This window comes from Artemia franciscana, chromosome 14 (genome assembly GCF_032884065.1).
Source record: "Artemia franciscana chromosome 14, ASM3288406v1, whole genome shotgun sequence".
NCBI lineage: Eukaryota > Metazoa > Arthropoda > Branchiopoda > Anostraca > Artemiidae > Artemia > Artemia franciscana.
The window spans coordinates 11,949,529-11,966,346 of NC_088876.1; the positions used below are offsets into that span (position 1 = coordinate 11,949,529).

General features: G+C 36.7%; 2 long non-coding RNA genes across 5 annotated transcripts in view; one reads left to right on the top strand and one right to left on the bottom strand.

Annotated features, from left to right (window-relative positions):
- Positions 1-5,490, bottom strand: part of LOC136035318 (uncharacterized) — a 117,962-nt gene extending 112,472 nt beyond the window's left edge. For 3 of the 4 annotated variants that reach the window (XR_010619390.1, XR_010619389.1, XR_010619388.1), the window contains exons 1-2: positions 5,445-5,489; positions 4,618-4,700 (exon numbers count right to left, since the gene is read on the bottom strand). This is a non-coding gene — a long non-coding RNA (uncharacterized LOC136035318). Of the gene's footprint in view, positions 1-4,617; positions 4,701-5,444 lie in introns of all 4 variants that reach the window. The other variant, XR_010619391.1, reaches the window with a different exon arrangement.
- Positions 5,491-7,638: 2,148 nt separating this feature from the next.
- LOC136035319 (uncharacterized) lies at positions 7,639-16,103 on the top strand. Its single transcript, XR_010619392.1, has 3 exons — positions 7,639-7,852; positions 8,595-8,677; positions 15,919-16,103. It is a non-coding gene; the product is annotated as an uncharacterized LOC136035319 (long non-coding RNA).
- Positions 16,104-16,818: the final 715 nt, after the last annotated feature.

The window sequence follows — 16,818 nt, forward strand, 5'->3', positions numbered from 1 at the left end:
AGCAGTGATTCTAGTTGGTCAAGATCTATAGGTGTAGTTAAATAGAAAACAAGAGCTAAGAGCTCATATGGCACTTGTGACGGGGCGAGAAGAGCTAAGAGCCAAGAGATCATATGGTATGAGCTCTAACAAAATTCTATGAATCAATAGATTGATTCAAAAAGTAAAATAAGAGGCTTAATGCCGGTCAGGATTTAAAATAAGAGCTCTGAGTCACGACGTCCTTCTAAATATCAAAATTCATTAAGATCTGATCACCCACTCGTAAGTTATAAATACCTAATTTTTTCTAATCTTTCCTCTTCCCTTAGCCCCCCAGATGGTCGAATCTAGGAAAACGACTTTATCAAGTCAAATTGTGCAGCTCCCTGACACGCCTACCAATTTTCATCGTCCTAGCACGTCCAGAAGCACCAAACTCACCAAATCACTGCACCCCTCCCCCAACTCCCCCAAAGAGAGCGAATCCAGTACGATTCTTTCAATCACGTATCAAGGACATTTGTTTATTCTATCCACCAAGCTTCATCCCGATTCCTCCACTCCAAGTGTTTTTCCAAATTTCCCCCTCCAACTCCCCCAATATCAAAAGATCTGGTCGGGATTTGAAGTAAGAGCTCTGAGACATGAATTCCTTCTAAAAATCAAATTTCATTGAGATCCGATCATCTATTCGTAAGATAAAAATACCCCAATTTTCACGTTTTCCAAGAACTCCTGTTTCCCCCTCCAACTCCCCCCAATGTCAAAGGATCTGGTCGGAATTTAAAATTAGAACTTTAAAGCACAAGATCCTTCTAAATATCAAATTTCATTAGGATCTGGTCACCCTTTCGTAAGTTACAAATACCTCAATTTTCAAAGTTACCCCCCCCCCCCCAATTCCACAAAAGAGAGCAGATCCGGTCCGGTTATGTCAGTCACGTATCTTAGACAGGTTTCTATTCTTCCTATCCAGTTTCATCCTGATCTCATCGCTTTAAGTATTTTCTTAAATTTCCGGTCCCCCCAACTGCCTCGTCCCCCTAATTACGCTTGATCTGGTTGAGATTTAAAATAAGAGATCTGAGTTACGAGGTCCTTCTAAATATGAAGTTTCATGAAGATCCGATCACTCCTTCGTAAGTTAAAAATACGTCATTTCCCCCCCCCCCCACAATAGAGCGGATCCGTTCCAATTATGTAAATCACTTATGCAAGACTTCTGCTTATTTTTCCTACCAAGTTTCATCCCGATCCCTCCAATCTAAGCGTTTTCCATGATTTTAGGTTCCCCCACCCCAAACTTCCCCCAATGTCACCAGATCCGGTCAGGATTTAAAAAAAGAGCTTTGAGACACGATATCCTTCTAAATATCAAATTTCATTGAGATCCAATCACCCGTTCGTAAGTTAAAAATACATCATTTTTTCTAATTTTTCAGAATTAAACCCTCCCCCAACTACCCCAAAGAGGGCGGATCCGTTCCGGTTATGTCAATCATGTATCTAGGACTCGTGATTATTTTCCCCACCAGGTTTCATAACGATCCCTCCACTCTAAGTGTTTTCCAAGTTTTAGGTTTCCCCCTACCACCCCCCCCCCCCAATGTCACCAGATCTGGTCGAGATTTAAAATAAGAGCTCTAAGATACGATATACTTCTAAACATCAAATTTCATTGAGATCGGATCACCCGTTCGTAAGTTAAAAATACCTCATTTTTTCTAATTTTTCAGAATTACCCCCCCCCCCCCCAACTACCCCAAAGAGATCGGACCCGTTCCGATTATTTCAATCATGTATCTTGGATATGTGCTTATTTTTCCCATCAAGTTTCATTCCAATCCCTCCACTCTAAGTGTTTTCCGAGATTTTAGGGTTCCCCCCTCCAACTCCCCCCAACGTCATCAAATCCGGTTGGGATTTGAAATAAGAGCTGTGAGACACAATACCATTCCAAACATCAAATTTCATTAAGATCCCATCACCCGCTCATAAGTTAAAAATACTTCATTTTTTCTATTTTTCCGAATTAACCGGCCCCCCACTCCCCCCCCAGATGATCAAATCGGGAAAAAGACTATTTTTAATTTAATCTGGTCCGGTCCTTGATACGCTCGCCAAATTTCATCGTCCTAGCTTACCTGGAAGTGCCTAAAGTAGCAAAACCGGGACCAACAGACAGACCGAAAGAATTTGCGATTGCTATATGTCACTTGGTTAATACCAAGTGCCATAAAAAAGCTTTTTCAACAGAAGGTAAGGAGCGACATTAAAAGTTAAAACGAACTGAAATTATTCTGTATATGAAAGGGACTGTCCCCTCCTAAACGCCCAGCTCTTTACGCTAAATTTTTTTATTGTTTTAAAAAGTAGAACTGTTACAAAGAGTCAAGCTTTAGCGTAATTTTAGTATCCATTAGAATGATCGTGACATTCTAGAACCACTAGATTGATACGATCACCCTTGGGAAAAGAAAAAAAAACAAACAAAAAAACAAATAAACATGCATTCGTGATCTTTCTTCTGGCAAAAAAAAAAAAAATACAACATCCCACATTTCTATTGATAGAAGCTTGAAACCTCTACAGTAAGGTTCTTTGGTAAGCTGAATCTGATGGTGTGATTTTCATTAAGACTTTATGATTTTTAGAGGGTGTTTTCTCCTTTTTTGAAAATAATGCAAATTTTTTCAGGCTCGTAACTTTTGATGGGTAAGACTAAACTTGATGAAGATTATACATTTAAAATCAGCATTTCAATCTAATTCTTTTGATATATCTTTTGGTAAAAAATTCCGTTTTTTATCGTTTTGGTTACTATTGAGCCAGGTCGCTCCTTACTCCAGTTCGTTACCGCGAACTACACAGTGAGCCTCAATGCCCGTCAGGTTAACTAATAACTACTGAATTCACAAATGTATTCCGCTGCGGAATTTGGAGTGAATGAGCAACATTGTCGATTCCGTTAATTGAAAATGAGCTTGATGAAACCCGGGGAATGGGAGAAACTGAGGAGTTTATTCGAGAGATTAGAAGAAAGGACAAAGTAATTGGATATGGTGTATAAATTACAATTGTTGTCATCCACCTTCTCCGTAAGTTATTTTAGTTGAATGATTTGCCACAAATCCTTATAAGGACTGCACTAAAAAAAATTATAAAGAAGGGTCTCTTTTTGCCCGCATGAATAAAAGGTTATGCCATGTTAATTAGGCCATCCTGGCTGAGTGGTTGGCACGCTGGCGTGGGAATTCTGTGTCCAAGGGGCACGGATTCAATCCCAGTTGTGACCAGTTATTTATTTTGGGACGGGGGTCAGTGGCATGACTGTGTAAGCTCAGCCAGAGTCGACCCAGCTCTAAATGGGTACCTGGAGAAATCTGGGGAAGGTAAGCAGGAAGGTATGTGAAAGCACAGGATGGCCGGCCCCCAACCCCCTATTGCACTTCCTGGCTAAAGGGCCATGAAACGGAGATCAGCACCACCGGTTTGGACCTTAAGGCTCTACTGCCGTCTTACTTACTTACATGTTAATGAAAATTTGAGAAATGGTTAGATAGCTCAAATTAGGCCATCGAAAGATGTTTTTGAATTTCAATTTCCACCACCTTCTGCCTTAGGACAGTAAATCCTTAAAAATCTAGAATATTGGTATACTAATTGAACGAATCAGTGTTCCTACACTGGGCCTTATCCAGATTTTTTTTTTTTGGGGGGGGGGAGAGTTTTCACTGAAATTCATCATTTTAATCTGGTCCTTTTCCTTTTTATGTCCCAGTGACTCATTGATTTTAATCCAAGTCCGCTTCATGCTTCCATTTATCTGTTCAAACTCTTTTTTGTAATAAGCTCTTTCAGCGTACCGTTTAATTTTATTCAGCCGATTTCTTTACACATTGAAAGTCAGGAGTTTCTCATTCGTGGGGTCTTTTAAAATAATCTTTCTACAGTCAATCTTCATTTTTACAGAAACAAGGATACCAGTCGTTATCCATACTTTCCGAAGGTTTTTTTTTAACTTTCTTTAAGGGGCAACAATTTTAAACTCAGCTAAAAATATATCCATAAACAAATTATAAGCCTTTTCTGCACATTTTCTTTTGAAAACTTCCGAAAAATCAACATGTTCCAAATTTACAGCCAGATTTTTCAAACTATTTTGATAAATCTCGATGTTTAACCTCATCTTTTGGTGGTCTCCTCTTTAAACTATCTATTTTACTCATCAACATAAGGTGGTCTGATCCATCAATAACAAGTACATCGGCCGTACAACCATTCAATAACTGCCCAAAACTAATATATTATCTATTAAAGTTGCCGAAGAATGTGTTATTCTCTTTGGAATTGTTACTAAAGGATAGAAATAAGACGACAGCATTGTATTAAGGGGATCAACACAATCGCCTGGATTTAATAGATCAATATTGAAATCTCCCATTAACACTACCTTTTTCTTTTTTTTGCAACTTGCGAAAGTAGACTGTCAAATACATCTAAAAAATCTTTCTTCGAAAATGATGGTAGTTTATATGTTATTCCAAACAGTACCTTTTCTTACCATGACGACCTTATTTCAATAAAAAATGTTTCGAGTTTACCTTCAAGCCAGAGTGAAAGGTCACGTCTTACCTCATAATCTACATCACTTCTTATTAAAATGGCTAGTCCTCCTCTCTGCATAAAAGAGCGACCTTTATATTCAACCTTATACCCTGGAACAGAAAAATCCATTACATTCAGGTTCTCATCGCTTGAAAACGTTTCATATAGGCCTACAAATAATGGTTGCGATTTAAGACACTCCATTGTCCACAGCAAAGAACATTTAGCCGATCGGAATCCTTGGCAGTTCCAAAAAAGTAACGAATTTACATACATCCCATTCAGTAAAATCTTCAAGTTCAACGTATGAACTATCATTAGGGTACTTTTTTAATCCAGCTTTAAATCCCGACTGACCAAACGAAACATCTGAAAACACATCATCAATAACTAATCTATTTTCCTAATAATTTTTCAATCGATCACGGGACCCTGACATGACCTAAGCGCAAAAAGAAATTAATAAAGAGTACAAGCAGAGACAAAAAAAAAGTGAAAAGCATAACTGAGAAAAAGAAACAAAAAAGTAGGATATCAAGAGAAGCCCGATCCAAGTTTAACTTTTCTAAGTAAATATCCGGAAAAGTGGTAACTTCGCTGAATGCACTTGCTACTCCTTTGGTTTTTTTCTTCACAGCTTCATAAAAATTTTCTTGGTATGGTTCAAGCTGAGATTCTTGAACCGTTAATACCTCATGCGTGTCGTAACAGAAAACAACATAGTGTGATCCGTTTTTCTTTTGAAGAGTATCCACAATTCGAACCGGCCATTTTGGACATCCTTTGAATTTTGCAAACACTAGTCCTCTAATTTTGAATCCTAGAGGCATATCGGATAGTTAGAAAAATGTTACCTTTTAATTGCCTTTCTTATTTATAGACGTGCCAGCCTTCGTCTGTCAGCCCTCCAATTTTTCGGTTACTTAAAAAGGCAACTAGAACTTTTAATTTTTGACGAACGTTTTTATTAGTAAAAAATATACGTAACTTAAGAATTGACTTACGTAACAAACTTTTATATTCTTGTATTTTTATTATGTATATGAGGGGGTTTGTCCCCTCGTTAATACCTCGCTCTTTACACTAAATCTTGAGTTTTGCCCCAATTCTTTAAGAATGATCCCTGAATCAGAAAGGCCGTAGAATAAATAGTTGAAATTACTAAAAATACTTTAGCATAAAGAGCGAGGCATTTATCTCCTCCTAAATACCTCGCTCTTTATGCTAAAGTATTTTTAGAACCCCTCATATGCGTAATAATCTCTGTTTGTTTTAAGTTTTAATGCTACTCCATACTTTCAATTGAAAAAAACTTTTTTATGTTTATTTTTTCATTGTTTCTTTTATAGTAATGGTAGAATATCCCGCGCACTTTTCATTAAATTTCTCGTCCCTCATGACATATTCCTCCAAGGAAAGATTTTCTCACATGTCCCCTTCCGCTCAACCCCACCCCAAACCAAAAAAAAATCCCCCTGAAAACGTCTGTACACTTCCCAATAACCAATACTGTATGTAAACACTGGTCAAAGTTTTTAACTTGCATCCCCTCCCCCCGGGACTGTGGGGGAGTAATTCATCCCCAAAGACATAATTATTATAGTTTTCGACTATGCGGAACAAAATGGCTATCTCAAAATTTTGATCCGTTGACTTTGGGAAAAATGAGGATGGGAGGGGGCCTAGGTGCCCTCCAATTTTTTTGGTCACTTAAAAAGGGCACTAGAACTTTTCATTTCCGTTAGAATGAGCCCTCTTGCGACATTCTAGGACCACTGGGTCGGTACGATGACCCCTGGGGAAAAACCAAAAAAAAACAACAAATAAACACGCACCCGTGATCTGTCTTCTGGCAAAAAATACGAAATTCCACATTTTTGTAGATAGGAGCTTGAAATTTTTCCTATAGGGTTCTCGGATACGCTGAATGCGATGGTGTAATTTTTGTTAAGATTCTATGACTTTTAGAGGCTGTTTTCCCGTATTTTCCAAAATAAGGCAAATTTTCTCAGGCTCGTAACTTTTGATGACAAAGACTAAATTTGATGAAACTTATATATTTAAAATCAGCATGAAAATTCGATTCTTTTGATGTGTCTTTTAGCATCAAAATTCCGTTTTTTAGAGTTTCGTTTACTATTGAGCCAAAATTGGAGGGCAACTACTCCTCCTTCCCCACTCTTTGTTTCTCAAAATCCTCTGATCAAAACTAAGAGAAAGCCATTTAGCCAAAAAAAAGAATTAATATGCAAATTTCATTTTAATAATTTATGTTGGGAGAGCCAAAATCAAACATGCATTAATTCAAAAATGTTCAGAAATTAAATAAAAAAAAATAGTTTTTTAATTGAACGTAAGGAGCGACATTAAAACTTAAAACGAACAGAAATTACTCCGTATATGAAATTGGTCGTCCCCTCCGCAATCCCTGGCTCTTTACGCTAAAGTTTGACTCTTTGCCACAATTCTACTTTTTAAAACAATTAAAACCTTTCATTTTCACCGTTCTTGGTAGTTTTATTGGTCAAATTGATTCAAATGCTAATTTCATTGTCTCTGTTCTGAATACTTTGGAGATAAAACTGATTAAAACCCCCTTTTATTTTCGTGTTTGTTGGTACTTTTACTGGTCAAATCGATCCTAATCGCCCTTTTATTTTCATTCTTCTTGCTACTTTAGTGATCCATTCAAACACTTATTTCATTATCTCTGTTTTTGGTACTTTTAGTGTTCAAATCGATTATATCTAATTTTATTGTTTTGTTTTGATACTTTTACAGGTCAAACTGATTAAAACCCCATATACTTTCATGGTTCTTAGTACTTTCACTGATCAAATTGATTCATATCACCCTTTCATTTCTTCTTGCTAATTTTAATGATCCATCTGTTTCAGCATCATTTCATTTTCATTTTTGCTAGTGCTATAACTGATCAAATTGATTCAAATAATCATTTCATTGCCTTTGCTGTTGGTACTTTCAGTGGTCAAATCAGTTCAAATCTCTTTGCATTGTTTCTGTTGTTGTTCAATGTTCATTCAGACTTCGTCCAGTTAATACCAGTGTTGAAAAACGATTATATTTTGAATAGTGATTTCAGTGTTACGCAATAGAGTTAACTTATACGTTTTGTAAAAGTACTAGATCTAATTACTCAGTGACGAAGAAATTAAATCTTTTTTGGATACTTTTTCTGGATAAATTTAATGAGAAACAGACGAAGGCTGGCACGTCTATAAATAAGAAAGGCAATTAAAAGGTAACATTTTTCTAACTATCCGATATGCCTCTAGGATTCAAAATTAGAGGACTAGTGTTTGCAAAATTCAAAGGATGTCCAAAATGGCCGGTTCGAATTGTGGATACTCTTCAAAAGAAAAACGGATCACACTATGTTGTTTTCTGTTACGGCACGCATGAGGTATTAACGGTTCAAGAATCTCAGCTTGAACCATACCAAGAAAATTTTTATGAAGCTGTGAAGAAAAAAACCAAAGGAGTAGCAAGTGCATTCAGCGAAGTTACCACTTTTCCGGATATTTACTTAGAAAAGTTAAACTTGGATCGGGCTTCTCTTGATACCCTACTTTTTTGTTTCTTTTTCTCAGTTATGCTTTTCACTTTTTTTGTCTCTGCTTGTACTCTTTATTAATTTCTTTTTGCGCTTAGGTCATGTCAGGGTCCCGTGATCGATTGAAAAATTATTAGGTAAATAGATTAGTTATTGATGATGTGTTTTCAGATGTTTCGTTTGGTCAGTCGGGATTTAAAGCTGGATTAAAAAAGTACCCTAATGATAGTTCATACGTTGAACTTGAAGATTTTACTGAATGGGATGTATGTAAATTCGTTACTTTTTTGGAACTGCCAAGGATTCCGATCGGCTAAATGTTCTTTGCTGTGGACAATGGAGTGTCTTAAATCGCAACCATTATTTGTAGGCCTATATGAAACGTTTTCAAGCGATGAGAACCTGAATGTAATGGATTTTTCTGTTCCAGGGTATAAGGTTGAATATAAAGGTCGCTCTTTTATGCAGAGAGGAGGACTAGCCACTTTAATAAGAAGTAATGTAGATTATGAGGTAAGACATGACCTTTCACTCTGGCTTGGAGGTAAACTCAAAACATTTTGTATTGAAATAAGGTCGTCATGGTAAGAAAAGGTACTGTTTGGAATAATATATAAACTACCATCATTTTCGAAGAAAGATTTTTTAGATGTATTTGACAGTCTACTTTCGCAAGTTGCAAAAAAAAGAAAAAGGTAGTGTTAATGGGAGATTTCAATATTGATCTATTAAATCCAGGCGATTGTGTTGATCCCCTTAATACAATGCTGTCGTCTTATTTCTATCCTTTAGTAACAATTCCAAAGAGAATAACACATTCTTCGGCAACTTTAATAGATAATATATTAGTTTTGGGCAGTTATTGAATTGTTGTACGGCCGATGTACTTGTTATTGATGGATCAGACCACCTTATGTTGATGAGTAAAATAGATAGTTTAAAGAGGAGACCACCAAAAGATGAGGTTAAACATCGAGATTTATCAAAATAGTTTGAAAAATCTGGCTGTAAATTTGGAACATGTTGATTTTTCGGAAGTTTTCAAAAGAAAATGTGCAGAAAAGGCTTATAATTTCTTTATGGATATATTTTTAGCTGAGTTTAAAATTTTTGCCCCTTAAAGAAAGTTAAAAAAAAACCTTCGGAAAGTATGGACAACGACTGGTATCCTTGTTTTTGTAAAAATGAAGATTGACTGTAGAAAGATTATTTAAAAGACCCCACGAATGAGAAACTCCTGACTTTCAATGTGTAAAGAAATCGGCTGAATAAAATTAAACGGTACGCTGAAAGAGCTTATTACAGAAAAGAGTTTGAACAGATAAATGGAAGCATGAAGCGGACTTGGATTAAAATCAATGAGTCACTGGGACATAAAAAGGAAAAGGACCAGATTAAAATGATGAATTTCAGTGAAAACTCTTCCCCCCCCCCCCCAAAAAAAAAATCTGGATAAGGCCCAGTGTAGGAACACTGATTCGTTCAATTAGTATACCAATATTCTAGATTTTTAAGGATTTACTGTCCTAAGGCAGAAGGTGGTGGAAATTTAAATTCAAAAACATCTTTCGATGGCCTAATTTGAGCTATGTATCCATTTCTCAAATTTTCATTAATATGTAAGTAAGTAAGACGGCACTAGACCCTTAAGGTCCAAACCGGTGGTGCTGATCTCCGTTTCATGGCCCTTCAGCCAGGAAGTGCAATAGGGGGTTGGGGGCCGGCCATCCTGTGCTTTCACATACCTTCCTGCTTACCTTCCCCAGATTTCTCCAGGTACCCATTTGAGCTGGGTCGACTCTGGCTGAGCTTACACAGTCATGCCACTGACCCCCGTCCCAAAATAAATAACTGGTCACAACTGGGATTGAATCCGTGCCCCTTGGACACAGAATTCCCACGCCAGCGTGCCAACCACTCAGCCAGGATGGCCTAATTAACATGGCATAACCTTTTATTCATGCGGGCAAAAAGAGACCCTTCTTTATTATTTTTTTTAGTGCAGTCCTTATAAGGATTTGTGGCAAATCATTCAACTAAAATAACTTACGGAGAAGGTGGATGACAACAATTGTAATTTATACACCATATCCAATTACTTTGTCCTTTCTTCTAATCTCTCGAATAAACTCCTCAGTTTCTCCCATTCCCCGGGTTTCATCAAGCTCATTTTCAATTAACGGAATCGACAATGTTGCTCATTCACTCCAAATTCCGCAGCGGAATACATCTGTGAATTCAGTAGTTATTAGTTAACCTGACGGGCATTGAGGCTCACTGTGTAGTTCGCGGTAACGAACTGGAGTAAGGAGTGACCTGGCTCAATAGTAACCAAAACGATAAAAAACGGAATTTTTTACCAAAAGATATATCAAAAGAATTAGATTGAAATGCTGATTTTAAATGTATAATCTTCATCAAGTTTAGTCTTACCCATCAAAAGTTACGAGCCTGAAAAAATTTGCATTATTTTCAAAAAAGGAGAAAACACCCTTTAAAAATCATAAAGTCTTAATGAAAATCACACCATCAGATTCAGCTTACCAAAGAACCTTACTGTAGAGGTTTCAAGCTTCTATCAATAGAAATGTGGGATGTTGTATTTTTTTTTTTTTTTTTGCCAGAAGAAAGATCACGAATGCACGTTTATTTGTTTTTTTGTTTGTTTTTTTTTTCTTTTCCCAAGGGTGATCGTATCAATCTAGTGGTTCTAGAATGTCACGATCATTCTAACGGATAGCTAAAATTACGCTAAAGCTTGACTCTTTGTAACAGGCCTACTTTTTAAAACAATGAAAAGCTTTAGCGTAAAGAGCGGGGCGTTTAGGAGGGGACAGTCCCTTTCATATACAGAATAATTTCAGTTCGTTTTAACTTTTAATGTCGCTCCTTACCTTCTGTTGAAAAAGCTTTTTTATGGCACTTGGTATTAACCAAGTGACATATAGCAATCGCAAATTCTGTCGGTCTGTCTGTCGGTCCCGGTTTTGCTACTTTAGGCACTTCCAGGTAAGCTAGGACGATGAAATTTGTCAGGCGTATCAGGGACCGGATCAGATTAAATTAAAAATAGTCTTTTTCCCGATTTGATCATCTGGGGGGGGAGTGGGGGGCCGGTTAATTTGGAAAAATAGAAAAAATGAAGTATTTTTAACTTATGAGCGGGTGATGGGATCTTAATGAAATTTGATGTTTGGAATGGTATTGTGTCTCACAGCTCTTATTTCAAATCCCAACTGGATTTGATGACGTTGGGGGGAGTTGGAGGGGGGAAACCTAAAATCTCGGAAAACACTTAGAGTGGAGGGATCGGGATGAAACTTGATGGGAAAAATAAGCACACATCCAAGATACATGATTGAAATAATCGGAACGGGTCCGATCTCTTTGGGGTAGTTGGGGGGGGGGGGGGGTAATTCTGAAAAATTAGAAAAAATGAGGTATTTTTAACTTACGAACGGGTGATCCGATCTCAATGAAATTTGATGTTTAGAAGTATATCGTATCTTAGAGCTCTTATTTTAAATCTCGACCAGATCTGGTGACATTGGGGGGTGGGGGGGTGGGAGGGGGAAACCTAAAACTTGGAAAACACTTAGAGTGGAGGGATCGTTATGAAACCTGGTGGGGAAAATAATCACGAGTCCTAGATACATGATTGACATAACCGGAACGGATCCGCCCTCTTTGGGGTAGTTGGTGGAGGGGTTAATTCTGAAAAATTAGAAAAAACGATGTATTTTTAACTTACGAACGGATGATTGGATCAGAATGAAATTTGATATTTAGAAGGATATCGTGTCTCAAAGCTCTTATTTTAAATCCTGACCGGATCTGGTGACATTGGGGGAAGTTTGGGGTGGGGGAACCTAAAATCATGGAAAACGCTTAGATTGGAGGGATCGGGATGAAACTTGGTAGGAAAAATAAGCAGAAGTCTTGCATAAGTGATTTACATAATTGGAACGGATCCGCTCTATTGTGGGGGGGGGGGAATGACGTATTTTTAACTTACGAAGGAGTGATCGGATCTTCATGAAACTTCATATTTAGAAGGACCTCGTAACTCAGATCTCTTATTTTAAATCTCAACCAGATCAAGCGTAATTGGGGGGACGGGGCAGTTGGGGGGACCGGAAATTTAAGAAAATACTTAAAGCGATGAGATCAGGATGAAACTGGATGGGAAGACTAGAAACCTGTCTAAGATACGTGACTGACATAACCGGACCGGATCTGCTCTCTTTTGTGGAATTGGGGGGGGGGTAGCTTTGAAAATTGAGGTATTTGTAACTTACAAAAGGGTGACCAGATCCTAATGAAATTTGATATTTAGAAGGATCTTGTGCTTTAAAGTTCTAATTTTAAATTCCGACCAGATCCTTTGACATTGGGGGGAGTTGGAGGGGGAAACCGGAGTTCTTGGAAAACGTGAAAATTGGGGTATTTTTATCTTACGAATAGATGATCGGATCTCAATGAAATTTGATTTTTAGAAGGAATTCATGTCTCAGAGCTCTTACTTCAAATCCCGACCAGATCTTTTGATATTGGGGGGAGTTGGAGGAGGAAATTTGGAAAAATACTTGGAGTGGAGGAATCGGGATGAAGCTTGGTGGATAGAATAAACAAATGTCCTTGATACGTGATTGACAGAATCGTACTGGATTCGCTCTCTTTGGGGGAGTTGGGGGAGGGGTGCAGTGATTTGGTGAGTTTGGTGCTTCTGGACGTGCTAGGACGATGAAAATTGGTAGGCGTGTCAGGGAGCTGCACAATTTGACTTGATAAAGTCGTTTTCCTAGATTCGACCATCTGGGGGGCTAAGGGAAGAGGAAAGATTAGAAAAAATTAGGTATTTATAACTTACGAGTGGGTGATCAGATCTTAATGAATTTTGATATTTAGAAGGACGTCGTGACTCAGAGCTCTTATTTTAAATCCTGACCGGCATTAAGCCTCTTATCTTACTTTTTGAATCGATTTATTGATTCATAGAATTTTTTTAGAGCTCATACCATATGATCTCTTGGCTCTTAGCTCTTCTCGCCCCGTCACAAGTGCCATATGAGCTCTTAGCTCTTGTTTTCTATTTAACTACACCTATAGATCTTGACCAACTAGAATCACTGCTCAACACGTAACGAAAATATTTATTTAATATAAAATTATAAACATTAAACACGACTAGTAGATACCAGAGATATAACAACATTAATAAAAATTCTATTAAAAAACTAGTAACGGGCAGTTTCTAAAATTTTGATCAATTGGAGTTTGAATGGATGTTCCTTTTTCTTCTTATTCCTCTTTTTTTTATTTTTAGCTCATCAAATATGAAGTTTACGCAGATAACAATGGAAATGATTAAAAAGCTCTTTTTGGTGCACCTCTTTTTATATCCGCTGATAAAACTACTATATTTAATTGAGATTTTCTATTTCTATTCTTGAAAGACACTTGCAATTTAAATCTTTTCTTTAGTCCTGAAATGGGGAAAGAGGGATTAGCCTTTAAGTATGAGAATCTGACATAACGTAAGATATTTTACTTTTTAACTCATTTTGAATATTCAGTAGTTTTGAAGGTAATTTTTGAAAATTGGACTACTTAGCCCTGTTATATCCTTTTTCTTTTTATCTTAAAAAGGCCCTGAAAATGCTTAAGCACTGTATTCATGAGGACTTTAAGGTGGAGGGAATCTGTGAAGGGCAAAAAAAGTTATGCCCAGACCCCCACAAAGCATAAAAGGCTTTTTAAAATGCATCAAAATTAATTATTACTTTAAATAGCCTAATAGTTCAGTTTATTTTAATGATGGCAATGCTAACCCACATTTTCTTTGAAAATTTTTTGTCAAAGAGTACAGCTTCCAAATAAAACTTGCATAGACAAACGAACGACACTTAAATACACAAAAATGTAATACATCCACATACGCAACAACTGTACTATTTATAACGCTTTTTCTGTATTGTTAGTACAGAGCAGAGAAGTTTTTGTGACGTAGCAGATTATAAACTATAAGGTAAGTTGACATACACGAGGTGTTAGGTGAAGTCAGCCACTTTCAAGGTCACGGTCTCATCTTGTAAAATCGTTGTCAAGTGCCGGTTGTTTTGTTTTATTATTCATTTCAATAAAAGTACCTCTTACTATGGCTTCGAAGAAAATGAAAGAGACTGTTCTTAAACAGTACTATCATTACACAATCACTATTACTGAAACAACCGTGAAAAAATTGACAGTTTAAAAGAAAAAGTTTGACCTATGCAATTGTCAGTATAAATATTAGTAAATTTCTGGATTATTGGCATTTAATTATCTTGAAAAGTAGTCGAGTTAGGGTGGCGAAAGCTTTGGACTGAATGCAGGGCCCAAGACATATCCTGGTAGGATATTGTCAAGCTGTTACATCCACTATTTCTTTTTTTCGGGGTTTGGAAGGTCTATACATTTATCAACTTTGGCAAAAAGCAATTTATCTTAAATTTGGGATTTTAGTCTATCTTTCTTTGGCTCTAGTTTTTGAAAATACAACCATGATTATATATATATAGGCAAATTGGACTATATATAAACAATTTGACTTCGTCTGTTATAATCTACAAGTGTCAATTTGGCAATTATAATTGCGAAAAGGCAAGGTAGAACCTCAACAGGTTGACTCTAGTTCGGCATTGTGGAGTGACATACATGAGAGGTGTAGCATATGTGGAAAACAGTAACAACGGCAATCAAAGGGGTAAAATTAACCTTGCCCTTGATGCCCATTTAATTGGACAATCTGTCTTGGCTTTTTCTACAATTGGCCATCAGTTCGACTTTTGCCACAACTGTTCCCTTTTCATTAATTCAAAAAACAACGGACTCGGTCGAAGCTTTCGGCCTTGACCTCGATTTGAAAAAAGCTACTCTCCCTGTGTGCGCGAAGCGCACACAGAGAGAGACATATACGAAACTCTACAACCAAAGACTACATTACTTAATTGGCTTGATTCAATTTTAAAGTGCGGGTGCCCTGGGGCTTTTTTAGTAGGATCAGGATTATTTTTTAATTAAAGGGATAGTTTGTAAAAATGTTGAAAAAACCTTTAAACCAAAATTTGGCTAAGGTTGAGGCTGGAAATATTTTTATTGCACCTCTTTTAGAGGCAGTTCTATTTCTGAAGTTTTTATTTTGATAAGTTTTGTTTTGTTGGAGGTTATCAAAGATACCTTTTGGGGATTGAAGTGGTGGAGGTAAATTTCTTTAAGAACACTTCCTTGTGCATTGTTGAGGCTCTGGATCCATTCCAGAAAGTTCTATCCACCTAACTCAACTACTTTCCAAGATATTATAAGCCCTTTATCTGGAATTTTACCAAAAATATTCAGTCTTGCAAACAAATAATATAACTTAATAAGGATCTTTTTCTTATAACCAAGTCATTACGTTATGCGAAAAGGGTCAAAATTTTTTAAACATTTCGTAGCGGATTATCAGGACATGAGGCCTTCTTATGAGGACATGGATAGTGCCTGATACACTCCGCAAACGCTCGATCACACTCACACAGCTGCTGAGCACAACTCCCTTGTGGACTTGAAGCACCACTTTTGATTTCTGAAAACACAAAAGTTGATATTATTACCAAACATTGCTCACACATAGAGGTTACTATTGGTAAATATCTGTGCAGATTAGAATTACTTAAATCCTAGGGGTTTAAAAAGTGATCGAAACAATATTTAACGTGTTTTCATTTTTCCAGGAAATACTGTACGTTGAAGCGATTAATTCTGTGAGAAGAATAACAGTATTACGGTTAGATTAGAAGATAAGGCTAGTAGATGGTTTCATATTGAATCAGGAGTCAAGCTGAGTTGCGCTATATCCCCATTTATTAGAGAGGATTTTGATCGGCTTTGTCCTAAGAAACATAGCAAAGGCTATGGGAGAGTAGTAAGTGTATTTGTAATCAGATTAACATGTACATAAAAAAAGTCACAAACGCTTAAAAAATAAACAAAAATAAACGCACACACAAAGAAAAGTGATTGAAACTCACTTCTAACAAACAATAATTGATGTGGAACAAGGACTTTACCAAAACAGGTCCAGTTTGCTACTCCAATACAAGACACCATATTATTATTTGCCATCAGGATGCCATCAGGCATCAGGCAGGATGCCATCAGCCATCAACCATAGCCATCAGGATGATGGCTATATGGCAGAGTTCTCAGTTTTGTTGTGCTGTATGATCTGTTGATCGTCGGTGTTTTGTATTAATTAACTTTAATATACAGTATAGCTTTGTTTTAGATTATAAAAAGTCAGAGATTAAGTTTAAAATTCTTTCTTGATGCCAGAAAAAACTAGGGTTAAAACTGTAGTAAAACATACTTATTTACAAATTTGTATCAATTTATTTTTATGGAGAGTATTGTCCTTGAGAAACTCGCTACTGCAAAATGGTATGTTGGATAAACAGAAAATGTTATGGTAATAATGTATTCTCATGTTTTTATTACATATATGAGGGGATTCGCCCCATCGTCAGTACCTCGCTCTTTACACTAAAGCTTAAATTTTATCCCAATTCATTAAGAATGACCCCTGAATCACAAAAGCCGTAGAATAAATAGTTGAAATTACTAAAAATACTTTA